The sequence below is a fragment of the Leucoraja erinacea genome, chromosome 10, assembly GCF_028641065.1.
Source record: "Leucoraja erinacea ecotype New England chromosome 10, Leri_hhj_1, whole genome shotgun sequence".
Classification (NCBI taxonomy): domain Eukaryota; kingdom Metazoa; phylum Chordata; class Chondrichthyes; order Rajiformes; family Rajidae; genus Leucoraja; species Leucoraja erinaceus.
In genome coordinates, this window is record NC_073386.1 from 17609732 (window position 1) to 17635036 (window position 25305).

At 41.3% G+C, this 25305-nt stretch overlaps 1 long non-coding RNA gene across 3 annotated transcripts in view; it reads left to right on the forward strand.

Annotated features, from left to right (window-relative positions):
• The window catches only part of LOC129700851 (uncharacterized), a 92800-nt gene extending 85954 nt beyond the window's left edge, over positions 1-6846 (forward strand). For 2 of the 3 annotated variants that reach the window (XR_008724111.1, XR_008724110.1), the window contains exon 5: positions 1804-6846. This is a non-coding gene — a long non-coding RNA (uncharacterized LOC129700851). The remainder of the gene's footprint in view (positions 1-1803) is intronic. The other variant, XR_008724112.1, reaches the window with a different exon arrangement.
• The last annotated feature ends 18459 nt before the right edge of the window (positions 6847-25305 follow it).

The window sequence follows — 25305 nt, forward strand, 5'->3', positions numbered from 1 at the left end:
ATTGCCCCTATAATGTAGGGAAAGTGGGATAACATAAAACTAATGTAAGCGTGCGATTGATGGCCGACGTGGACTCAGTGGGACACATGCTGTGTCTCTAAAACTAAAACTAAACTATGGCACTGTTTGCCTTCATCTGTTTGGCATGGGGTACAACTTAGACTTCTGGGCAATCAGATAGGAAGTTGCCTTGGCAAGTATTTTGTTGCTCAGATCATGGGAAGGAAATGCAATACCTCAAATATTACATTATTGGATAAAAAGAAGGAATAGGTTTCAATTTGGCAGGGACAGGTCGGTCAGTCTAATATCAGTGATGGGGAAGATTTTAGAGAGCATAAGCCTGGGCAAAATTAACGCATACTTGAAAAATTATGAGTTATGTCTGAATAACTTAACAGGAACGAGAAGATAGTTTTATAATCTGCTTAAAGATTTTTTTTCTCTCAAAGATGTTTTAATAAAGAGCAAGTTGATGGACATTGGTAACATTAACAGGAGACCATAAAGGATACAAAACTGGCTATGGGATTGAAAGTGGAATATATTAGTGAAGGCTGTTTTACTCAGAGGGAATGAAGTGTGCGGTGATAGACTCAGGTGTCACAGTTGAGATACTGCCCTTAATGATGACTGGACTTTATGTTCAGGGCATAATTTAAATGTTTCCAGGTGAAATGAACGTGAAGTATGTAATAGTCGGATAATTAGTAATAGACATAAAAAAAAGGACAAAGACTGTCAAGACTAAAGACAGATAAAAACAGATAGGGTGTAAGTTGTAGATAGAATAGTGAGGGCTGATATTAAAGATAGACGTAAAGTGTTGGAGAAACTCAGCGGTTAGGCAGCATCCCTGGAGAAAAACAATAGGGCTGATATTAAGTTAGTTGTCAACATGTTAAAGGGTTGCGGGACTAGAAAGGCTTGGTATGTACATTATATCTGCATAAGTCTTTAATCGTGTCTGATCATGTTATAAAAGCATCATTGGCTATAGAGCAGTAAAAATGAAAAGCAAGGGAATGTTTTACTAACCGTGTGTAAATCACAGTAAATTGCATTGGATTCTCGATACCACTACCACAGGCAGATCAGCCAAGTCTCGGGGAAGGTGAAGTAAACAATTATGAGAATAGTTCCAGAATGTGAGACGTGAGGTAAGTGGAGAAGCTGGTGAGCCGGATATGGTTCTGATTAGAACAGATCAGGTAAAGGAGTGATTTCAGAAAAGTAAACAAAACTATACATGGTTTTGATGGAATAAATGAGGAGAAACAGTTTTTGGGTCCAGAAGAATTGGTTACAAAAAGACAAAGTGACGATTGGCACAAAACCAAAGGCAACATGAGGAAAGAGTGAAACCAGATTGAATAGAAACTTTCAAAATAGAATAACTTTTTTTGTTGTTGTTAAAGATGTATATTTAAAATATTTGACCTTTGAATAAGATTTGAATGCTTAAAGGAAAAACCAGAGGAGTGGGACAATCAAAGGATGATGTGGACAAGGATGATGTGGACTGGGCTAAATGTGCTATGATTCCATTGCACGGTTTGACGTTATACCATATCACACCAGTCATCTGTGTGGTTTCTGTGTGGGAGATTGCCACCTTTTCTGGAGGTGGCTGCCAATTCAATTGGGCAAGCCAAAATTAATTTTTCCGAAGGTTTCCACATCACTAGTGAGTGTGAATCACTATCTTGGATACATATAACACATGATCCAAAGGGTTCTGTGATCACATATTTATTCTGAAACAAATTGTAGTGACATTCTTCTATTTACTTTGTTTTACAGATAGATTTCTGCGGCATAATAGATCTGGGATACGCCGGTCAACTTTGTTACACTGCTGGAACGCTCAGATTTTGAAGAGATCTTCCTTCTTGAGTCTCTGAGAAGTAATTTATTTTTTAATCACTCTGAAATGTGGGTGTTTTAGTTCAATTACCGACATGCCGGCAATTTTTCTCAATGTTTCATATTTATATATCTGCGTTTCAGGTATAGTCGTTTTGCAGGAGCAACCATTTGCAACGGAGCAGAAGATGCCATAAACTATGCGAGTCTGACTGCTTACAATAGTTTTATCTTACCTGAGATTGCTTGAGTCTTGCAAGAAAGAAAATAATTATTTGCAACTATTCTGAATCAGCTGGGTTTTTTTTTTAACATTATTGGCAGGCCCCATTTTGGCTGTAGATGCAAGCTCAGAGTTTCCCATGGACTGCAAGAATCAGCCTGCTGTGGCTGGTTGGGTTCCTGGCAGAGTGATTTGATTTAATAACGTAAAATCACATTGCCAGGGATTACCAACCTGTCAACAGCTAATGCCGACAACTTCTTGCAGAAAATTGCATCTTGCTATTGGGGAGAGAGGAATTGTACATTTTTCCACGTCCTTAATAATCAAGGAATCACTGGAACAAAAAAAAGATGCAGCTGTATCTACATTGCCATCAGCCATCCCGATCATATCGTAGCAGATGTCCTGTACTCCCATACATTAAGAGTGGAAAGCCTTGCTTACTTTTACGATACCCGTTCATTTGGAAAGATTGTGATCAGACAATGAGCAATTCAATGTTAGGTAGTAATGTCAAATGCACAGCATCGTTTGATGATCAATTAGACATAACTCCTTAGTACTGTTTCCTTTGATGTTAATAATTACGGAAACCAGGCGAGATGCTTAACAGCACGCAAGGCCAATATCAGGAATTTTAACCTATTTAGCCTAACAACAAAATCTCCAAAACCAGCTAGCTTCATAGTCGTGCTTTAATATGATTGTTTTACAGGAACACCATCAAATAACATTTGCCACCAGGGCAGATAAAGAGGTAAGGCTGTAGGAAGGAACTGCAGTTGCTCGTTAAAACCGAAGATAGACACAAAATGCTGGAGTAATTCAGCGGGACAGGCAGCATCTCTGGGACGAAGGAATGGGTGACGTTTTGGGTCGAGAGCCTTCTTCAGTTTGAAGAAGGGTTTTTCCGACCCAAAATGTCACCCATTCCTTCTCTAGAGGGATGCTGCCTGTCCCGCTGAATTACTCCAGCATTTTGTGGCTATAAAGAGATAGAGGGTCAGATTACTAAAATGATTTCAAACAATCAGATTCTATAAAGCTTCTAAAAATGGAGTTGGAAAGGTTTAGTAAGGGGATTACAGAGCTTTAATGCTTTGGCAAATGAAGGCATAATATTTTTCCGATGTTAGCTTTGGCTTGATAACAATCGATAGTCAGGAGGGAGCTTGTACATGTGTCCTTGATGTGCTGCTCACCTTCAGCTATACAACTTGGGTGGGTGGTAAGGAACAAGATCTGAGTTAAAATTACCCTCCGTAAGTTTGCTCAAGAAAGGTTTTATTCGAAAATTAGGTTTTAACCAAACGCATCCATTAGTGTGGCCAACACATCAATGTGAAAGGATTATTGATGGGTTTACCAGATTGTCTGCTGTGTCAGTCTTGAATGGGACTTTCCAATGGGAGAATTCCTCAGTGGGATAATATCATCCGCCTTAAAAAAAAGTACTAAAAATTGGGTAAACTACAATTACTCGAAATATGAAACAAAACTCGAAAATGTTGGAAGCACAGCAGTGGAAAGAGAAACAGTTACCGTTTTAGATCAAAATCTCTTCAAAGTAAGATTTATTCATATAAGGAAAACATGAGAAGAATAAGCTCACCAACTCACAAGGCAAATTGGCCATTCATTTCTTACAATTTTCCAACCAGGAAAGATTGGAATGTTATTGGATTCCTGCTTTAAAATGGAACAAAAACCGAGAAGCCAACTCAGTTTGTAACTTTTCTGTAAAAACTGCACCAGGTAAAAATTGTGATTGCCATCTATAAGATTTCTTTCACAGAGAGAAACAAAGCGGGCAGTGTTAACTGAGGCAGTAGTCTTTCCTTTCCAAGCAAAAATATCATGACAAAATACACTCCTCTGTGGTCAGTTGCTTGTATAGAGTCCCTCCTTTCTGCTTTGAAAAAAGGGCTGAGAAAGTTGACTTTTACTGACAAAAACAAAAGGGAATTCTGCCTTGTGCGTACTGACGGGAGGAGTGAGCCTGTGTCCTTGACGTGCCAGCATTTTGTTTACTGCTCACCTTCAGCTGTTTCACATTATGAACTGCACAGCCACGTGGAGATACTAAGGCAGCCTGCAGCAGGGATTTTGTGTCTGAGCCCTATGCGGTGAAGGACTTAGCTAATTCTGTGAACAGATCTTTGAACGCCTTCATGTTCACAGTGGCTAAGTTCCGCACCTCAGGGGTTGAACTCAAGAGGATTTCCGGACTTCCATTTGCAGTTCATATGTCAGTGCAGGCTTAATGTCATTTGGTCCCCAGGTCTTGCTGCTGCTAATTATTCGTCTTGTCTGTGTGACTCAATGCACTGTTTTTCCAGATTACTCGAGTACAACAGGCAGATTAAAGTGAGGGGTTATTTAAGTGAGGGCCTTGATTGGATCCAAACGTAGATATCTCATTTTTAAAAATACTCCCACACTTCCCTCAGGCGTTGCGGCAGCATTATTTTAACCAGACCAATGCCATTTATTTACTCACAAATGGTGATTATATTGCACATCTCTATGGAATATCGTGAATTCTTCTTCATCATTTATTTCCAATTTAAGTACAATTTAAGATGATTCCAGGCTAATGTTTGGCAGAAAATAATTAGTTTGCCTGTATATAAATACACGTTATACTGTAGATATGGGATATTTACACCACATTCACCCCCTTGCCAGTCACCTACCTCTTCCATTACCACCTCTACTAGAATGCAGGGAGACTCACTTGTCTCTGAAGAGGAACAAGAAAGTTCTCAGAATTACTAACAAAATGGAGGGAGCCCATTGTGAGGAGAGGGTTATTTAGAGGTTAGTGAGGGACCAGTAGTCATATATTCAACATTTCCTTGCAGTCAGTCCAGGCATACAGAAGATAAGTGAAAAGTGCTTCTCAGCAGCTGGGAAATATGTTGATTAGTGTGCGGTGAATTTGTTTTTTAAAAACCCGCAGATGCTGGAAATCTGAAATAAAAAACAGAACATTTCAGAAACCTTCAGCAGGTTAGGCATCATCTGTGGAAAGAGAAACAGAGTTAACATTTCATTTCAAGGATTAATGAGTAAATTAGGAGGTCAGGAAAAGCCAAGCTTGTACTTCTGATTGCTACGGAAATGAAGGGGAGAGAGCGAGACGTATTCCAATAACCACAGATCCAAGGCCTAGTGAAAAATTAACTGTGCTCTGATGAAATGTTAACAGTTTCCTGTTAAATTAGTGCAGTCTTTAGACAAAGTCCAGAATTAAAGTAGGCGACTAGTGCTAGTATCGAATAAAACTCAATGACATTGACAGCAGAGGCCGGAGATAATGTAAAATTAAGGGAGACATTGCATGTTTTAAGCTTGGAAATTTAGTACAATGTTCGCTCAAGAGGTATAATCAGAAGGAATGTGAAGTATCAATAGTATGGGTGATGTTTTATAATCAGTAGATCTGGTCACTAGGATGGAATGGAAGCAGAGAGGATGGTGAAGCCATCAGCTACACACTAGGTGGAGTGACTGAACAAATAGAGGGCATTAGAAAGTCTGGTTGAGGCATCTTAATATAGTTTTATTTTCACTCCTGGGAAGCATTTAAAACAAAATCACCTCAAATCAATTCATTGGTTCTGGCTCAAAAGGGTCTGGAAAATTTCTGCTCAAGTATTAACAGAGGTAGCAAGGAAAGCAGAAGTAGTCAAACTAAATCTATGGGAAAATATTAATGTAAGTGAAAAGGGAATGATGCAAACTCGCACCACATTCTGTGCCATACAATATTTTAAAGTTTATGTTCCTTAAACAAGAAACTAAACTTGTTTCTAGTTTAAGAACAGGGCAAAGAATACTCCAAAACAGCTTTTTAACACAGAAATTGATATCTAAGTGCTAATCCCACATAACCATCCAAACAAGTTATTGTACTTTATGTTAAGATACAGCACGTCATGAAGTTCTAACAGACCTAAAAATGTTTTATAACTATTTTCAATGCTGTTGTAATGATTGATGTTGAAGGGATAGTACCACTGGGTGGATCTGCCCAAAAAAACACTTTCTTTTAGAGAAATCAGACAAGGAAGACCAGCAGAATTCAACGCAAAAGACAAACTTCTCTAGGAATTTTATGAATGAAGCAGCATCTGTGGAGGGAAACGGACAGATGATGCCTTGGTTCAGGGCCTTTCTTCAAAGTCTGAAGAAGTGGTCCGACCCAAAGCATCATCTGCCCATGTACCTTCAGAGATGCTGCCTGACCCACCAAATTCCCCCCACAGTTTGTTTTTTTGCTCAACATTCCAGCATCTGATGTCTCCTATGTCTCCAAGATATCAATACAGCTTTTTGTGGCTAGAATTATCAGCACACTTATCTTTCACTTGTCGAGTATTTACAGCACAGAAACAGATCTGTACCATTGTTGCTATTCCACATGTTTCCTATAACTGCTTGCTTATGTGTAAAAATGTGAACTGGGAATATAACATGAAATTATCACATTGTACATTTCCCAGCAAACAGATTGACTTGACTCCCACTTGAGGACATTAAATGCAAACAACCTCGCAACAACCAGCAGACCAAGAAAAACTGATTGTTATTATTAAACTAATTTATTTGTTGCCTGTGAATTAAATGTACCTAAAAAAATTAACCCAGCGAAAAAGAGATTTGTTTGTTGAAGGTTTATATCTCCTCTGATGAATACAAAAAATGTACAAAATTAAAGCTAAACATTAAAGAAGTCTTGCTAATGGAAATATCTATGTCTCTTTTGATCATTCTAATGTACTGTTCACAGAATGCTGGTAAGAGGTAAAATATCAATAATTGGAATGCATTTCCTTTTTTTGTGTCATGGTTTGAGATTGCCAGATGTTTACGGTGCTGGAGAAAAGAAAATGCAATGAAAAACAGGGGCTACCACAGAATATATCTGTCCTGGGAACTCTACCCAATGGTGATTGGGACATTAGGGTTTAACATGTTGCACCCAAAAGAGGAATGATTCCTTTGTATTTGGCATTAAAGTTATCCCTCGGGTGCCGTTGATATTCTTTGGTAAGCTGGTGGGGTCATTACATAGATGCACTGTGGGCCTTTAGAGGTAAAGTCATAGTTTATTTCACTGGTTTTTTTGTCTTAATGACAGCGTGTCCTTTGAAATGTATTTTAAGACCAGCTTCTGTACTTTGTTTTTATCTCTGCGTGTGCCGTGTTTTGTTTGGATTGTGCAAATATGAAATCTAATAATTTTTTAACTCTTGCAAATACAGGAACAAAGGATGACTAAGAAATCCCAGCATTTATGGCATCACATAACGTTTAGTGCCACGTGGCTTATTCAGTTGTACAGTATATGATTCCTCCTTCAAACTCCAAATACCCTGTATAAATGGGCCCCCACATTAACCCATACACCCCAATTCATTTCCGCAGGAAGAAAGAGAGAATTCCTACCCACTGAAATTGAACATTAAAAAGTGAAGTGTTTATAATGACCTTGCATCACCTGGAGATTATGTTGGATTGCTCGGTCCAGCCATAAAATAAAACAGAAATGTTAACATAAGCAATTCTTTTTTTTAACCCAATGACTTAAATGATTTCTCCGACTTCATTTTGATGACAGCAAAATTTAATAAAAGTAACTTTATTGTCAGTTATGAAAAATAACATGTCTGAGAATTTGCTTCTTAAATGTTAGTACTGATACTGATGTTAGCACTGTTTGTCGCTGATAATTATGTAATGTTCAATTGTAACATGAGAATTCTATCAGTTATTATCTTGTATCCCTACAGCTTGGTCCACTATATTAGTATTTGAGGGCAACAAAACAGATTGGCTAGAAATTGCCTGGAGCAAATGATCATGTTTAATTAAATTAAGTTTCTATTTAAACACCAGATAAAAATGTAAAGTATTATTGCACCATCAGGCTGATGTATCACTGAGGTTGGAGTAAATATGGACGGGGATTGCTGGATAAAAGGTACAGTTTCAGGAAAAGATAAGGGGAATTAATTTAAGGATTGGTACTCTGCATGAGGGAATCTGCTGTAGAATTATATAAGGCACAACAGAGCAATTTTCCACTGATTAATCTGAGCTACTGCGCAATATTAAAGCTTTACAGGTTCAAGAAGAAAAATCGTAATAGTTTCAATCTTTCTCCATATAATTGTCCAGAGTAACCCCAATAATACTACCCCCAATTTCTACCTTCTTTGAATGAAACAATCATGGAGCCTCACACCTTAATCAAGATGTGTTGGCACAATAGCACAGGGCTAGAGTTGTTGCCTTACAGTGCATGAGACCCGGGTTCAATCCTGGCTATGGGTGCTATCTGTACGGAGTTTGTATGTTCTCCCTGTGACTGCGTGGGTTTTCCCCGAATGCTCCCGTATCCACCCACACTCCAAAGACGTACAGGTTTGTAGGGTAATTGGCTTTGAAGGTAGACACGAAGTGCTGGTGGGCCCGGCAGCATCTCTGGAGAGAAGGAATGGGTGATGTTTCCGGTTGAGACCCTTCTTCAGACTGATCAGTCACCCATTCCTTCTCTCCAGAGATGCTGCCAGTCCCGCTGAGTTACTCCAGCATTTTGTGTCTACCTTCGATTTAAACCAGCATCTTCAGTTCTTTCCTATACATTAAATGCCTTTGGTTAAATTGTAAATTGTCCCTAGTGTGTAGGACAGTGCTAGTGTATGGGGATCGCTGGTTGCCACGGTCTTGGTGGACGGAACAACCTGTTTCCAGACTGAATCCCTGAACTAAACTAAATGTTTCTTGATAGGAAATAATAATTGGCTCTGCTTTCATAAGACTGAAGATAATAATGTTTGGTAATGATTAATGCTTAACAAGAATTGAATTGATTAAATCGTTCTTGAGCATAATGGTCAAATGTGTGGCCTTATGGATTGGTGTATCAGCTTAACCCTATTTAATAATGCTATTTGTTAATGCTGGTTTCCATTTTTAACGTGTCTCCAAAAAATGAAATCCTTAAAGAGTTTCCATTTTACTAAACTTGCTTGAATGTGTTATCATTTCAGGCCAACCATACTAGTCTACCCCAAACCCACAGCTACTAAAGTCACCCCAAGTGTCACTGAGTATTGATGATAGCAAATTGATAGCACTTAGCATCTTGATTAATAAATGACTCCGTAATAAAATGTAGATCATTCTGAAGAATGAAGAAGGGTCTCGACCCGAAACGTCACCTATTCCTTCTCTCCAGAGATGCTGCCTGTCCCGCTGAGTTACTCCAGCTTTTTGTGTCCATCTGAAGATCATTCGGATTAATTTCTTGAGACTTGTTCAAAGAACTGAATTAGGATAAATGACAATTGATGGGAAGATCATAGTGGGTGATGCTTTCCTGAAACTGTATCACAGTATTGAATAGCCAATTACATAATATATAGTATTGTGTCACATATAATTGTTGCGGTGTTGCGGTAGAGTTCTGACCTGTGCCTGTATCTCCATAATACCCTTTAATACAAGTTATTACACTGCATCAAGTCTTCTATCTATCAATTGGGCATGTAACATTGGTTTGCGCTGCCTGTATGAGTGTATATTATTATGGCCATTGTGATAACAGTGGACTGCTCCTCTTGTTGTAATGCTAATCTATTGCTGTGAACAGTATTTTTTTTGGAAATTATGCTTGAATATGTCTAGGTCATGAACTAAAACAATATGGACCATTGAAGGATCTGGGATCAACCTCCTGTGCCTACTGAGCTGATAACAGTTGATATTGTCTGCACTGGCTCAGTTCAGCAGGAACAGGAGTTGTTCCTCTTTGACCACCTGAGGCGGATGAGTAGACAGAATGGAAATATATGAAAAGCAACACTTAGACTACTGGAGGGAGTATTTGATCCCTCACCTTGTATGGAGCTGGACTTTATGATGTGTAAATGCAGTTGCCTGTACCTCTAGCACTATCTCTCCATAACACTTCCACAAAATACTCACTGAGTCCATAAGTGAATTGGTTTCCAGAGGTTTTGATTGCTGTGATTGTTTTTAGATAGTGATTGCAATCAAAGTACTTTTAATACTTTTAAGATTTGTGCGATTGCTGACTCAAGCCTTGTAGCCTTCCTCATACAATTTAATGGTTTAATATTTCAACTAGTGTGATGGTAATAATATACACAGTTCTAATTTATCAACTTTTAAGGAGCAGTACAGTAAGTCTGACCTTTGTCCTCAATAAATCAATACGTACCAAATTACCACATACATTTCCGCAAATGGTACGTTAGCAAACTCAGCAAAGTACTGGAAGGCAGGGAGAGAGTCAACATCATAATAATTTCTCCAACTTTTCATAGGTCACATGCTCACCTTTTTAGCCATTGATGGTTCATTCAAAGGCAAAATATTAACAAAGGGAATTATACAGCAATTTATTACACTCTAAAATGCAATTAGTTTACTCTTAATTGTTCTCAATTAAGGCAAATACAGGAGATAATTTTCAAAGAATCTCATGGTCTTATTAAAAGACACTGAATGGCACACTGACCCAGCGGTTGAGTTGTTGCCTTACAGCGCCAGACACCTGGGATCGATGCTGACTACAGGTATTGTCTGCGCAGAATTTGCTTGATCTCCTTGTGACCACATGGGTTTTCTCCAGGTGCTCAGGTTTCCTCCCACACTCCAAATACGTGCACGTTTGCAGGTTAACGGGCTTCTGTAAATTATTCCAAATGTGCAGGATAGAACTAGCGTGCATGGGTGACTGATGATCGGCACAGACTCGGTGGGCTTCAGGCCTAGTTCCACTCTGTATCTCCAAAGTAAAATAAACTAAATTAAATGTTTGCACATTAAGACCTGATGTAAAGATTAAATGTAACATTGGTGCAATTCTATTTTAGAGCTAAGCATTAACAACAAAATGCATATATTTTTGAGCTGATACTCAGATAAATAAGCCAGTCTTCAAAGGGACAAAATTCTCTATTAAGATCCATTTTTGTCAATAAAATCTCTTTTGGGTCATTTTGGTTGTTCTAATAATGTCATTGGATTATTTGAGGAACGCAGTAAAGCTTAACAAAATGTTATGGATTAGAGGAAAAAGATAGCAATGAAATTGAAAGTGTATATTATGGATTTTAAACACTATAGAGTTGATGTGGGATGAGCAATTTTCCAAATTCCACTGTCTATGGAGATGTCAGTCTGTTGCATACACAGGTATGTTCTTCATGTTAACATACTCTGAAGTGCTAAAGGTTTTAAGTTGTCAATTGAGGACAAAGATTAGCTTAAAATTCTCTATTGCAAGAAAGGAAGATAAGAAGTTTGTTGTTAATTTAGTCCAAAGGTTAACTTAAAATTCTCCACTGTTAGATACGAGCTATTTCATGAAGAAAACTTCCTTGCCTGGATTTCTGGAGTATTTTTGATCTTGTCCTTTGTGTTATCCAGCCATTTTACTGCACAAAGACAACAGTGTATTTTCCAATTCTGTTCTCTGCAAGCAGGACAATTATGTAACTGATGACTCCTTTAAAAAGCAATTTCTGGATGAGAGGCACCGCTGGGCCGTTTTCATCTTGGTCTTTGTTCTCTTTCACATGGGGTGACCTCTTTTTTGGGTATTTGGTTCTGGTTTAGAAAGACCAAGTGAATCCATGCTGAGCCTATCAAAGAACAAGACCAGATTTGTCCCATGACCTTCAGTGTGAACCAGTAATTCTGATTCATTAAGTGACTACTAACACTTAATTTGAACTTTTTGATGTAAGAGTGAGAAGCTTAAAGAAAAAACCATGGTAAATTTCATTCTTACCATTCTGCACAGAATTTCTGTTTTTTTGGATGTGTAAGGCACTGCCAAAGCCACCTACCTCGTGGGACAACATTGAACTCTCCCCTTCTTTCCCCTTCATACATGACAAATCACATATTCAGCAAATCGCAAACTGGAAACAGGAAACTGGTTAATAGGAAACTGAGGGGTAACTTTTGCACACAGAGGGTGATAGGTGGAACAAGCTGCCAGGTGGTTGAGGCAGGGACTATCCCAACATTTAAGGAACAGTTTGACAGGTAGATGGATAAGACAGATTTGGAGGGACATGGATCAAACACATGCAGGTGGGACTAGTGTAGCTGGGACATTTTGGCTGGTGTGGGCAAGTTGGGCCGAAGGGCCTGTTCCCACACTGTATCGCTCGTGACTCTAGGGAACAGCCCAACAGAAGAGGAGCAACACAGTGCCGCAGGAGAATCATAGTGGTGCATCTTAGGGGAACTTCTTTACTCAGAGAGTGGTAGCGGTGTGGAATGAGCTTCCAGTGGAAGTGGTGGAGGCAGGTTCGTTGGTATCATTTAAAAATAAATTGGATAGGCATATGGATGAGAAGGGAATGGAGGGTTATGGTATGAGTGCAGGCAGGTGGGACTAAGGGAAAAACAAGTTGTTCGGCACGGACTTGTAGGGCCGAGATGGCCTGTTTCCGTGCTGTAATTATTATATGGTTATATGGTTATCTTGAAGAGCTGTTGCCTCACAGCACCAGAGTTCACTCCTGACCTTGAGTGCTGTCTGTGTGGAGTTTGCATTTTCTTCCTGTGATCACGTGGGTTTCCTCCAGAGGCTCTGCTTTTCTCCCACATCCCAAAGATGTGCGGGGTGGTAGGTTAATTGGGTACTGTAAATTGCTCCCTATGTGGGTGATTGGTAGAATCTGGGGAGCATTGATATAAACGTGGATTAGTGTAGGATTGGTGTAATTGGGTGGTAGGTGAATGGTAGCTGGCTTCTTCCTCTCTCCCGTCCCCCCCCACCTCTACTTTCAGTCTGAAGAAGGGTTCCGACCCGAAATGTCACCCATCCTTTTTCTCCAGAGATGCTTCGTTAGAGTGTACGTTTGTCGGTCACAGAAAATTTGTACGGCTTTTACCAACTGTTGTGGAAGGGAAAAGAAGCACAGAATGTTCTTCCCACTGGATCCACCTTTAGTGGATGCTGGTGGCATCGGTAATCTTCTGGGAAGTACAGAAAGAAAGAGACAATGAGAAACGAGCCTGATTCTTGACATAGTTCAGCTGCTAGTCGATTTGTAGAAAACTTCTGCCCCTGGATTTTGGATTTAGTTCACACTCGGTGTGATGTTGCCTGAGGGCCGCCAATTGGGTTTAATATAAACATGGCTACAGTTGTATTGGTCCCATTGGATCCAGTTGAGTAACGTTCAACAATTCTGTGAAAAATTGAAAATGCCGTCAACTTACAGAAATCAGCAAAGTGCTTCTCACATTAAATTTATGCATTTGATATGTTCTTACTCAATAACTACCACTTATCCAAAAACATAACTTTGTACAGTTTGTAACAATGGCTTAGCCTATTTTCCATTTTCTTTTGATGACATCTATGTTGTTCAAGACTAGGATGAGTTTGTTGAGGCATAGAGTATTTTATTATTAGTTATTCCCATCAAGCATGTGTGGTATACATGTTTGCTCTGTACACGTGGTACAAATTCAGAGTGTTTATGTAGGCCAGCGTTTCTCAACCGGGGTTCCCCGGAACGCTAGAGTTCCGCGAGAGGTCGCTGGGGGTTCCGAGAGAAATAGTGATAAACTAGACCAACGTGGACCCCTCCCCCAACGTAATATTCCCCCAGTAGCACTCACCTATACACAACGCTGGAAGTTAAAATGGTGATCTCGGCCCGGCAAGCCCCGTCGTGACGCCAGAGATCGCCGTTGTGACGCAAGTCAAAATGGCAATCTCAAAATGGCGGCGGGCCAACTGCGCAGGCACGGCTGGTGATCTCAAAATGGCGGTGGGCCCGGCAACCCCCAACTCAGGGGTTCCCTGCGACATGAGAATGATTTCAAGTGTTCCACAAGGGTAAAAAGGTTGAGAAATGCTGGTGCAGGCGGATCAAGAGCTGGAGGTCACAGCATGCAGCTAAGAGTAATTTGTACCAAAGGGCTACAAACAATATGGGAACATTTCACATGTAGTCTCCATTATCTTAAGCATTTGGAATTCATATTTGCCCATCGAGTCTATGGCAGCTGTGAGACAAATCTTATCAGTTCCATTCCCCCACACACGTTCCTGGAAACTGTTTTTCCTCACATACCTATCAATTTGTCCCCGATTCTTCTACCGTGCACCCACACCAGAGGACAACATGATGTTGCCAAATAACCTATCATAAAGCATATCTTTGCGATATGGGAGGAAGCCAGAGAAGCCAGCGGAAATCCACATGGTCACTGGCTGAATGTGCAAAGGCAATTCAGGCAGCTTTAGAGGTCAGGATTGAACCCAGCTTACTGGAACAGTGAGGCCCAGCGTGTGGCACATTGAACCACAGTGTGGAGTACATTGATCTCAGCGTGAGTCCATTGACCCCCACAGTGTGGCATACATTGTTCTCACAGTGTGAAGTGCATGATCTCAGCGTGCAGCACATAGATCCCACAGTGTGCAGTGCATTGACCACACAGTGTGGAGCACATTGACCCCACAGTGTGGACCTTTCACCTGCCATCATTATGCTGAACCCTACAACATACTCTCACACAGAGGGTGGTGGGTATTCACACAGTGGGAGGTGGGTATGTGGAGAGAGCTGCCAGAGGAGGTAGCTGAGGCCAGTACTGTAACAACATTTAAAAGACATTTGAACGGCTACATGGATAGGAAAGGTTTAGAGGATATGGGCAAAATAACGTGAGGTATGGCTCACGTAGATGGGGCATCTTAGCCGGCATGGACAAGTTGGGGGCTGAAGGGGCAGTTTCCGTGCTGTGTAACACTATGTACTCCTATTTCATTCTGTGAGTGATCAATGAACGTCATGGGCTGCACCCAAAATCTCCGAGTTAATCTAGTAAGGGAAGATGTATAGCAAGGAAATGTTTGGCACACTATGGTGAAGCACACGTGGGAATTGTTAGGCCATTTTCCTAATGTTTCCCAGAAATGAGGGTGAATATTATCTTTTGTAGGAAAGAACTGCAGATGCTGGTTTAAATCGAAGGTAGACACAAAATGCTGGAGTAACTCAACGGGGCAGGCAGCGTCTCTGGAGAGAAGGAATGGGAGACTTTTCGGGTCGAGACCCTTCTTCAGACTGATCTTACCTGCCACAACCATTTTCATGTGCAACTGCACCTGGAAGTCGTACGCAGGTAGATCTAAATTCAGGAACTAGCAGTTTCCACTGCCAATAGGTTGGGGACATTTACAAGGTCGGAATGCACAGTGGGGGGAAGGGAGAGGTGGATTGAGGGGAGACAGCGAAAGATACATGCCCAGCCCCGCAGCGTCTAACTGGCGTAATTCTACAGGTATGGAATTGTGTCCTGAATTTCCAGGCCTGCCCTCAAACATTCTCAGTAATATTTTATTTTTTCTGGCCTGTCAGAACTATGGCCTTATATTGGTATCAAGCTGACACCAAGCTAAATGTGAAAACGGAATACAGACCGGTTCAGTGTATATCTGGGTAAGTAATAGTCAGGAGGATAAGTATCCAAAGTAAAAAGTAAGCCATTTATTGTATATTTTATATTTACTGTATTAATGTAAATATACATTATATTCGAGTCTATTACAACCCAACCCTATGAACATTGAATTTTCCAATTTTAGGTAACAAAATAACAATAATGTACCCCCCCCCCATTTCAACACCATATTTTTACTTCCCCCTCTCTTCCCTCTGCCCTATCTGAATGTGCAACCATTTCTTCCACTATCCCACTCCCATTCCCCCATCTTCTTCCACCCGCATCCCTTTGTCTGCCTTCATATTTCTAGCCTCATATCTCATAGTCTATTGACTTCTTTCCACCTCTGGTCTTTGTCCACCCATTTGCCAATTAAAACCCTCTCAACTGTATCCACCTTTCACTTGCCCCACTTTGCTCCACCCCACCTCTCTCCCTTCTCCTCCCTTCTACTAGAATCAGTCTGATTCCCAACCTGAAACATAACCTATCCATGTTCTCCAGAGAGCCTGCCTGACCCGCTGTGTTACTCCATCAATTGTCCCTTTTTTCCACTCTTATCAAATTACCAATAAGAAATAACTATCTTAACTTATTAAAGGAATTTTGTCTTTATGGGATAAATCCATAATCCAGCTCCATGCACGCTTGCTTGTCCATCATTTCCTAGCTCTTTCTCCTTTAAGCGTCATTTCCCATTTCCTGAGTTATTTCCCCTCTGACAACATTCCCCATTTCTTGAACAATTTCTCGTTTGACCACCATTCCCCATTAGTCAGAGCATACTCCAGACTGTCACTGTACAGATCCACTCATTTCAGTTCCCAGCAAGGCCCAATTATAAAAAAAGGGGACTATTCAACAATTGTTGATCAGCATTGCCAAGCTGCTGGGGTTATGCTCTATGGTCTTGAAGCATAAAGTGCTGTGGTCAGAATACATGGAATTAATGCCTTCATGGAACACATAAGGAAAATATCCAAAATCTTGCAAATGGTGCAATGAGAGATTGTATTGCGCCCTGATTTCCAGAAGACAACGTCACCAGGCAAGGTTAGAAACATATAACCATCTGAGGAGGTAAATGGGATGGAAGGCTATAAAATCAAGAATGAACCAAGGAAAGATTAATTCAGAGGAGCCCAGAAACAATTTGGTAAACAGACAAATTTATTCATAAAGACTATGATTAATGCTTTGGGGTCTAGATTCTGGATAATGAAAAGCTAGATGGGCTGAAAGGCCTTCTTCCTTAGTTATCTTCATAATCTTGATACCAATCTTGATACCAATCTCCAAAGATCCTCTCACTAGGTGACTCCAAAGGGAAATACCCATATTTAGCAGCCATTCCTTGGTCAGTCAAAAGTCCTGAGAACCTGCAATCTGCCAGTTAATGGTTCTCATTGAAATGTTTCGCAGTACAAATGCCTTTCCCAAAAGGGGCCGCACAGTGGTGCTGCGGTAGAGTTGCTGTCTTACAGCGCCAGAGACCCGGGTTTGATCCTGACTACAGGTGCTGTCTGTACAGAGGTTGGTAGTTATCCCTGTGAGTGCTTGGGTTTTGCTCCAGGTGTTCTGGCCTCCTCCCACACTCCAAAGATGTACAGGTTTGTAGGCTAATTGGCTTGATAAATTGTACATTGTGCTTAGTGTGTAGGTTCGTGTTAGTGCGTGGGGAATCACTGGTCGATGTGGATTTGTTGAGCCGAAGGACCTGTTTCCACGCGGTATCTCTAAACTAAACTAAACTAAAAAGCACTAAACTTCAGAGACAATTTAACTTATTAGCAATTTTACTCACAACCAGAGAATTGCACAAATTACCATCTCCTTTGTGAACATGTCCTAACATATTTCACCGGAATTAAAAATAAGACTGTGCAACAGCCAGAATTTCATTTTCAAATAAATGTTAAGAAAACAAACACACCACCAGCCCACAATCGCACGTAACTTTGCTGAACAGAATAATAAAAATTAAACTACCTTTCTGATTTTCATTGCAACTGATATGAATTTTGAATTGGAAAATCATAAAGCTGTTGTACAATCAGTCCAAATCATAAATCAGAAAGCACGGCAGTCCAGTGGTAGAACTGCTGCCTTACAGCCCCAGAGTCCCAGGTATGATCCTGACTACGGTTGCTGTCTGTGTGGAGTTTGTGCATTCTCCATATGGCCTCATGGTTTTCCTCCCGGTGCTTAGGTTTCCTCCCACACTCCAAAGACGTGCAGGTTGGTAGGTTCATTGGCTTTGGTACAACTTGTAAATTGTCTCACGCTTGTGTAGGATAGTGCCAGTGTACAGGGTGATCACTGGTCGGCACGGACTCGATGGGCCGAAGGGCCTGTTTCCACACTGTATCCCTTAAGTCTGTCCTTTATAAGCATAAAACCACATTGTTACATGCAGTGCCTGGTGGAAGTTAATTGCCCCTCCCACTCCCTCCAACGTGCAATTGCTTCAGACACAAACAGAATCTCCAACTGTTTATAGCGCATTATGTTTGAAAAATTATTCTCATTCTTTAATAATCAACCTCTGCAACAGCTGTCTCACCACCCTTCAGCTCAGCTGGAATGGTAGAAAACAACAGTGGGTGCTGCTTAGGAAACCAAGTCAAGCTGGAAGTAGTTAGAATCATGCAGCTGTAGTCTGTTTAACCCAGCTGACACTGATGCTACTGACTCTGGTAAAAAAAAAACAGGGCCTTGAAATTATCTACTTATTATATGCTGGCAGATTGCTGATGGGAAAATGTCTCCTGAGAATGACATTTTCCCCACACTCCCTTCTGAACATCTTTCAGAATGATTAGAGTTATTATTTATTGCATTTAGCAGTTGGAGCTACATCTTTGCTTACTTGTGAAAATAAAAATAAAATCTAATTCTGATACACATCATTTACAGTCAATCAGTCTGCTGCCATCTGGGTTATCTGTGGATCCATACATTTGTTAAACGACCTGATTATAAAGAACACTGTATTTTTACCAGACCCTTCTGCAGTGGTGAAATATTTTTGTTTTGTTAGCTGGTATTTGTAGAATTGCCTCTCATTCTCTGCAGGCTAGTAAACCCTTAAAGTCAATATTAGGGTTCTCATTTATCTCATTTCACAACATGTGTCTTGGCATTGCAATATTCGCATCTGGATGTTTAAAGCTTCTGTTTTAATCACCAGGTCATTGTAATTGAAGATCATTGACTAGCTGCTTCATTCATGCCAGTCATATTATTGGCCTTGCTAGATATAATATGCAGGCACTATCACACACAATACATTATATGCACAAACATATACCACCTTATACTGTACAAATGTACCCTTGATAGAGCAATAATGCTCCATGCCCAGTATTCAGGGTGTACAAGGTTATGTATGTGTGACCATGTCTGACTGTGAGAGAGCGTGTGCTGGTTTGTGTCCATGTGCGTGTTTGTCATTGTGTTTGTAATATGCCCATGTGTATGTATTGTGTGTTTGTGCATATGTGCATGGCATGTGAATGGCATGCATTAATCCATATGTGCGCGCATCTGGCATGTGTGTGTTTTTGGTGGTTGCGTATATGTATGTACGCATGTCTGTGACTGTGTGTGAATCTGACTGTGTGTATCTGTGTATTTACAGATGTCTAAATGCTTGTGTTTAATCTAATTGTGTGTTTCTCTGTTTAAATTTAGTATGTATTTCTGTGCTTATGTGATATATGTGTCTGTGTGTATGTCTGTGTCTGTGTGTGCAAATGTGTGTGTGTGTGTGCGCAGCGAGTTTTGTGAATTCTATTGCATCTGTAACACTGTATAAGAGATAAGGCTTTTTACCTTCCATCACAGTGAGGAGGTGCCTGGAGATTCACTGTGATAGATGTTTGTGTTAAATTGTGTTCATTGTGTGTTATGTTGCTTTTTTCTGTCATGACTGCATCGTACAAAATTTCGTTCGAACTTAGGTTTGAATGACAATAAAGGAAATTCAATTCAATTCAATTCAATTCGTTTGTGTGTCTATCTTCCATCTGTATATATGTATATATGTATGTAGCGCCGCAGAATTTGTGCACCTATTCCCCCCCCCCAGTTTCTGAGTGCTAAATTGTATGTATGCACTGAGTACGAGCAGCTTTCAGTTTCACTGTACATGTATAGTGACAATAAATGGCATATCTATATCTAATCTATATCTATATCTATATGTGTGTCCAAGTCTGAGTGCTTGTGCATCTGTGTCTATGTAAAAAGAGTGTGCATATGTGCATGTGGGAGGGGGTTATATATGTATGTGGGTATTTGTGAATGATATGTGGGTGGTATGTGTCTGGGTGTGTGTGTGTGTGTGTGTGTGTGTGTGTGTGTGTGTGTGTGTGTGTGTGTGTGTGTGGGTGTGTGTGTGTGTGTGTGTGTGTTTGTGTGTGTGTGTGTGTGTGTGTGTGTGTGTGTGAAGATTGAAGCATTTGCTGGGCAATAATAATAATAATGGTATAAAGCTCTGGGCAGGCTTGTTTTGAGACACATTGGCCTCAGAACTAATCTGATGAAGGCGTCCATACTTCCTAAAAGTTGGAGAGTGGAATTGTTGTCTGAGGTATAGTGTGGAGGTTGACCAGGCTGGGACTCTATCCCTTGGAGCGCAAGAAGATGAGGGGTGATCTTATAGAGGTTTATAATATCATGAGAGGAATAGATCGGGTAGACACACAAGAGTCGCAAGTCCCTTGCCCAGAGTAGGTGAATCGAGGACCATAGGTTTAAGGTGAAAGGGCAAAGGAAAAAAAGGGGTAATTTTTTCACACAAAGGGTGGTGGGTGTATGGAACGAGCAGCCAGAAGAGGTAGTTGAGGCAGGGACTATTGCAACTTTTAAGAAATAATTAGATAGGTACATGGATAGGACAGGTTTATAGGGATAATAATAATAATAATAATAATAATAATAATAATAATAATAATAATACATTTTATTTATGGGCGCCTTTCAAGAGTCTCAAGGACACCTTACAAAAATTTAGCAGGTAGAGGAAAAACATGTAAGGGGAATGAAATAAATAGTAGAGACATGACTAGTACACAAAGTAAAGACAGAATTCAATACAAAACACAATATGAGGCAATTAATGCACAGACGAAAAGGGAGGGGGACGTGGGGCTAAGGATAGTCAGAGGTGAAGAGATGGGCCTTGAGGCGGGACTGGAAGATGGTGAGGGACACGGAATTGCGGATCAGTTGGGGGAGGGAGTTCCAGAGCCTGGGAGCTGCCCTGGAGAAGGCTCTGTCCCAAAAACTGCGGAGGTTGGACTTGTGGATGGAGAGGAGACCGGCTGATGTGGATCTGAGGGACCGTAAGAGTTGGTAGGGGGAGAGGAGGTCAGTGAGATATGGGGGGGCCAGATGGTGGAGGGCTTTGTAGGTGAGGATCAGGATTTTGTAGTTGATCTGGTGGGAGATGGGAAGCCAGTGAAGTTGTTTGAGGACTGGAGTGATGTGATGCCAGGATTTGGTGTGGGTGATGAGTCGGGCGGCTGCGTTCTGGACCAGTTGGAGTCGGTTGATGTAGGTGGAGCTGATGCCAAGGAGAAGTGAGTTGCAGTAGTCCAGTCGGGAGGAGATGAAGGCATGGATGAGTCTTTCAGCAGCGGGAGGTGTGAGAGAGGGTCTGAGTTTGGCAATGTTGCTGAGATGGAAGAAGGAGGTTTTAATGACATGGCGGATGCAAACGCAGGCAAGTGGGACGAGTATAGATGGGACATGTTGGTCAATGTGGGCAAGGTGAGCCGAAGGGCTGTACGTCTCTATAACGCTTAGACTCTACAGTCGTGCATTCAGTAATTCTTGCTGTGCTAAAGAGAGTTGCCTGATAAAGGTTAACAACACATAAAATATCCATTGCATTGTATACACGAGTAAGCAGGAATCATATCACACAAGCAATAAATATAAATCTTTTAAATACCGGATAAACATTATAAATATTGAATGAACAGCTTTCAGACTAAACACAATTCTCAGGTGTATAACGCATCAGCCATTTGGAGCAGGTGATTACACTTACTGTAAATGCTACCAATTTAAATGCCCAGGAAATGCTGTAAGCCTTGTTGACAATCTAGCCTGTGTCCAGTAATAGAACATATTTTGGATAATTAGTCCTTAATTTTTCATTGAAAGGTTTTTCATCAATATATGAAACACACAGAACCTACTGAGATGTGGAGAGAAACACTGTCATTGAGCAGGGACTGTGATTCTGGGAATAAAGCACTCATTTTACTATTTTTTCCAATTAAATTATCGAGTGACTCACATTACTGGCAGAACATTTAAATATCTTGTAATGAAGACAGATGGTCATTCTATGGAGCTGATTTTTATGCCTCTGCGCTACTTCTAAAATTAATTACAGGCTTCTCAGATTACCCCTCTGATATCATCCCCTCCACTTCTCCTCCCTTGACCTGCAGAGCAGGCTGGGATTTTGTGCAAAGTGCATATTGTGCAATGGCTTTGTGTTAATTCCTGGGTCCATGGGAAAGCAGGGGAGATGGAAAATGGACAATCACGTCCAGGCCCTGATGACTCAAAATGCTCAACCCGTACTTTATGGCTAGTCAATAAAGTGTACATTCAAAAGGGCCCCACTATGCTATTCAGCTATAATTGCTCATGCAAGACCTATAGTGTCTTGCATGAGCAATTAGAAGCAAGAACTCTCAATGGATTCCCCTCTTCCAAGCTTGTAGGGCTGAACTCAGCTGTAGTTTCATTATTGTTCCAGCTGAGGCCCATTAATTCAGCAGAGATGAAGGCAGACTATTCACCTACTAAACCATCAGGAAGCCAGTTTATATATATTTTTTAAATGTTTGCCGCATCCATTTAGTGAATTTCATGCAGCGCAGCCTCCAACCGAGAAAGAGACCAGACAAACAATGCCTTGGCAAGCGTTGACCCAGGCCTCCAGGAAGTGCAACAGAAGGTGGGAACAGCATCTGTGTCCAGATGTGACAGTACTAGACCCTAGGGGTGCACAGGAATTTTACATTTGATTGATCCGAGAGGACCGTGTTAAAGAAACACATATTACGCAGCACATAAGCACACGTCCTTAATGGTTATTGCCATGGCTGGGCACAGTTTGTTCATTAGCAATATGCATCCAGCAGAGAGAGTCAAGGGCAATGAAAACCAGCGCTCAAGTCTCATCAAAACATTCAGAGTGAACTAAAGCGAAGCGAAAACATCAATATCAGGCCAACTGCATTGGTGATCTGACTTCTTCCTGGATCTAAAACAATATTCCTTTAAAAAAAAAAGATAAAGTTAGCCAGCTGAATAATTACGTGTGGGGCTAACTTCAGCAAGGCCTCATTCATCAGCTGCCAGGTCAGTCTGCTGCATTTCAACAGTGATTACCCTTTGAGAAGCACTGGCTGTAAAATACTCCTGGGGCATCCTGAGATTATGCAGGCACTTTGCGACTGGAAGGATCCCTTTTCTTTACAGAAGCCCTACCCTGTTGTAGGTTGCCCCAGCAACTCACCATAAAATGGGCACTAGAAAAACAGCACTGGGGTCAATATTGGTTCAGACCACCCTCACACCTTTGTTGATAAGTTTTCAAACTACTTAGTTTAGTTTAGAGATACAGGGCGGAAACAGGCCCTTCGGTCCACCAAGTCCGCACCAACCGGCGATCCCCACACATTAACACTATCCTACACACACTAGGGACAATTTAGATTTATACCAAGCCAACTAACCTACAAACCTGTATGTCTTTGGAGTGTGAGAGGAAACCGACGATCTCTGAGAAAACCCACGCTGTCACGGGGAGAACGTACAAACTCAGTACAGAACGTAGTCGGGATCGAACCCGGGTCTCTGGCGCTGTAAAGGGCCTGTCCCACCAGCATGTGATTGCATGCGTCTAGCGCAACCAAACGTGGTGGTTTGGAGTTGTCTGGAGTTGTGCGGGGCTGGTCCCGACATCATACTCACCAATCAGCTGGGCAGGAGGCAAGCTGACTGAATTTGGAAGTCGCACGGCGTCGGGCAGTTACGTCATCGCGCAACGCCACGCGCTAGGCGTACGCCGTCAAGACGCTGCGTATGGCGTCGAGACGCTGCGTACGGCCTCAATGTGGCTGCGGGCCGACAAGCCGTTGCCGCGCGGAATTTTTGGACAGTGTCAGTTTTTCGGAGCCCCGCACAACTCCATACGGCTCCGGCGATCGAAGTGGGACCGGCCCCGCGAGGCCGTACGGCTCAAGCGATCACTTTAGGTCGTGCTCGCCGCATGCAGTCGCATGCTGGTGGCACAGGTTTAGTGTTGTAAGGCAGCAACTCTACTGCTGCGCCACTGTACCGGCCCTTTGCGCATCTTTTTAACATCCGATAAAGAGACACAATGCACAGCAATTTCTGACTGTCACACTGGTTTTGCTCACCTTATTATAAAGAAACACTTGCTTAGAATTCTACTGCCCAAAGTGATGGTATTCAGCATTGATCAATATTAACGTTATTAGTTGGGTTACATACAGTTCAGTAGCACAGCATGTTGATGCACTCCTGCAGTCCAAGTTCCATGAGTTTATACTCATTACAGCATGGGAGATGTGATCTTATTTAATAACATAGTGAAAACATGTTCTACTGATGGACAAAAGTAATAAAATTCTGAAGGAAGTAAGTGAATAATGAAAAACGCAAAACTAATAGAATATGTCATCAATTATGCCAAGGAGTAAGCTAAGCAGATGGTTCCTAAAATGTCTAACTGCCAACAGTAACATTCCTTGGCTTAAACACAGTATGAAAACAAATGCCTCCATTTCACCTCACCATCCATTTAGCTCAGCGCTGATGTGCTAGACTTTCCACCCTCTGACTGTGAACAGTTGGAAATCCGGTTTGACATGCCAAGAAAAAGTCCCGAGATTCTACTCCACCACTGTATCAATGTGAGGAAATGGAACATTCTACGTCTGAACGGTCACAGATAAAAATCATGCTAAAGTCACAAAATTACGCCTGTACCTTCCTTTCAGAGTGCTTTTCCATTCCAATCTGCAACCTTAAACATGGAGGATAGACACAAAATGCTGGAGTAACTCAGCGGGACAGGCAGGATTTCGATCCGAAACATCACCCATTCCTTCCATCCAGAGATGCTGCCTGTTCCGAAATGCTAACACAAAATGCTGGAGTAACTCAGCGAGACAGGGATCATCTCTGGATGGAAGAAATGGGTGACGTTTCGGGTCCAGAACCTGCCTGCCCTGCTGAGTTACTGCAATATTTTGTGTCTATCTTCAGTGTAAACTAGCATCTGCAGTTCCCTCCTACACTTTTGTCTCCTTAAACGGGGATGTTATGAAATAGTGTAACATGCTTAAAGAGCTATTCCAGTTCCCATTTTGGGTGGGAAGAAACTGGAGCATTCAGAGAAAACCCACGCAGTCACGGGGAGAACATACAAACAGACAGCACCCATAGTTGGTCATCAAACCGGGTTTGGCTGTTGTAAGGCAGCAACTTCACTGCTGCCCGAAGAGGTTTAGAGGTTTGGTTTAGTTTATTTTACACTTCAAGTTATACACAAGTAGAGTGTAGCACAGGTACACTGAAAACCTTGCTTGCAGCAGCACCACAGGCACATAGACTCAAACAAACACACAAAAAAA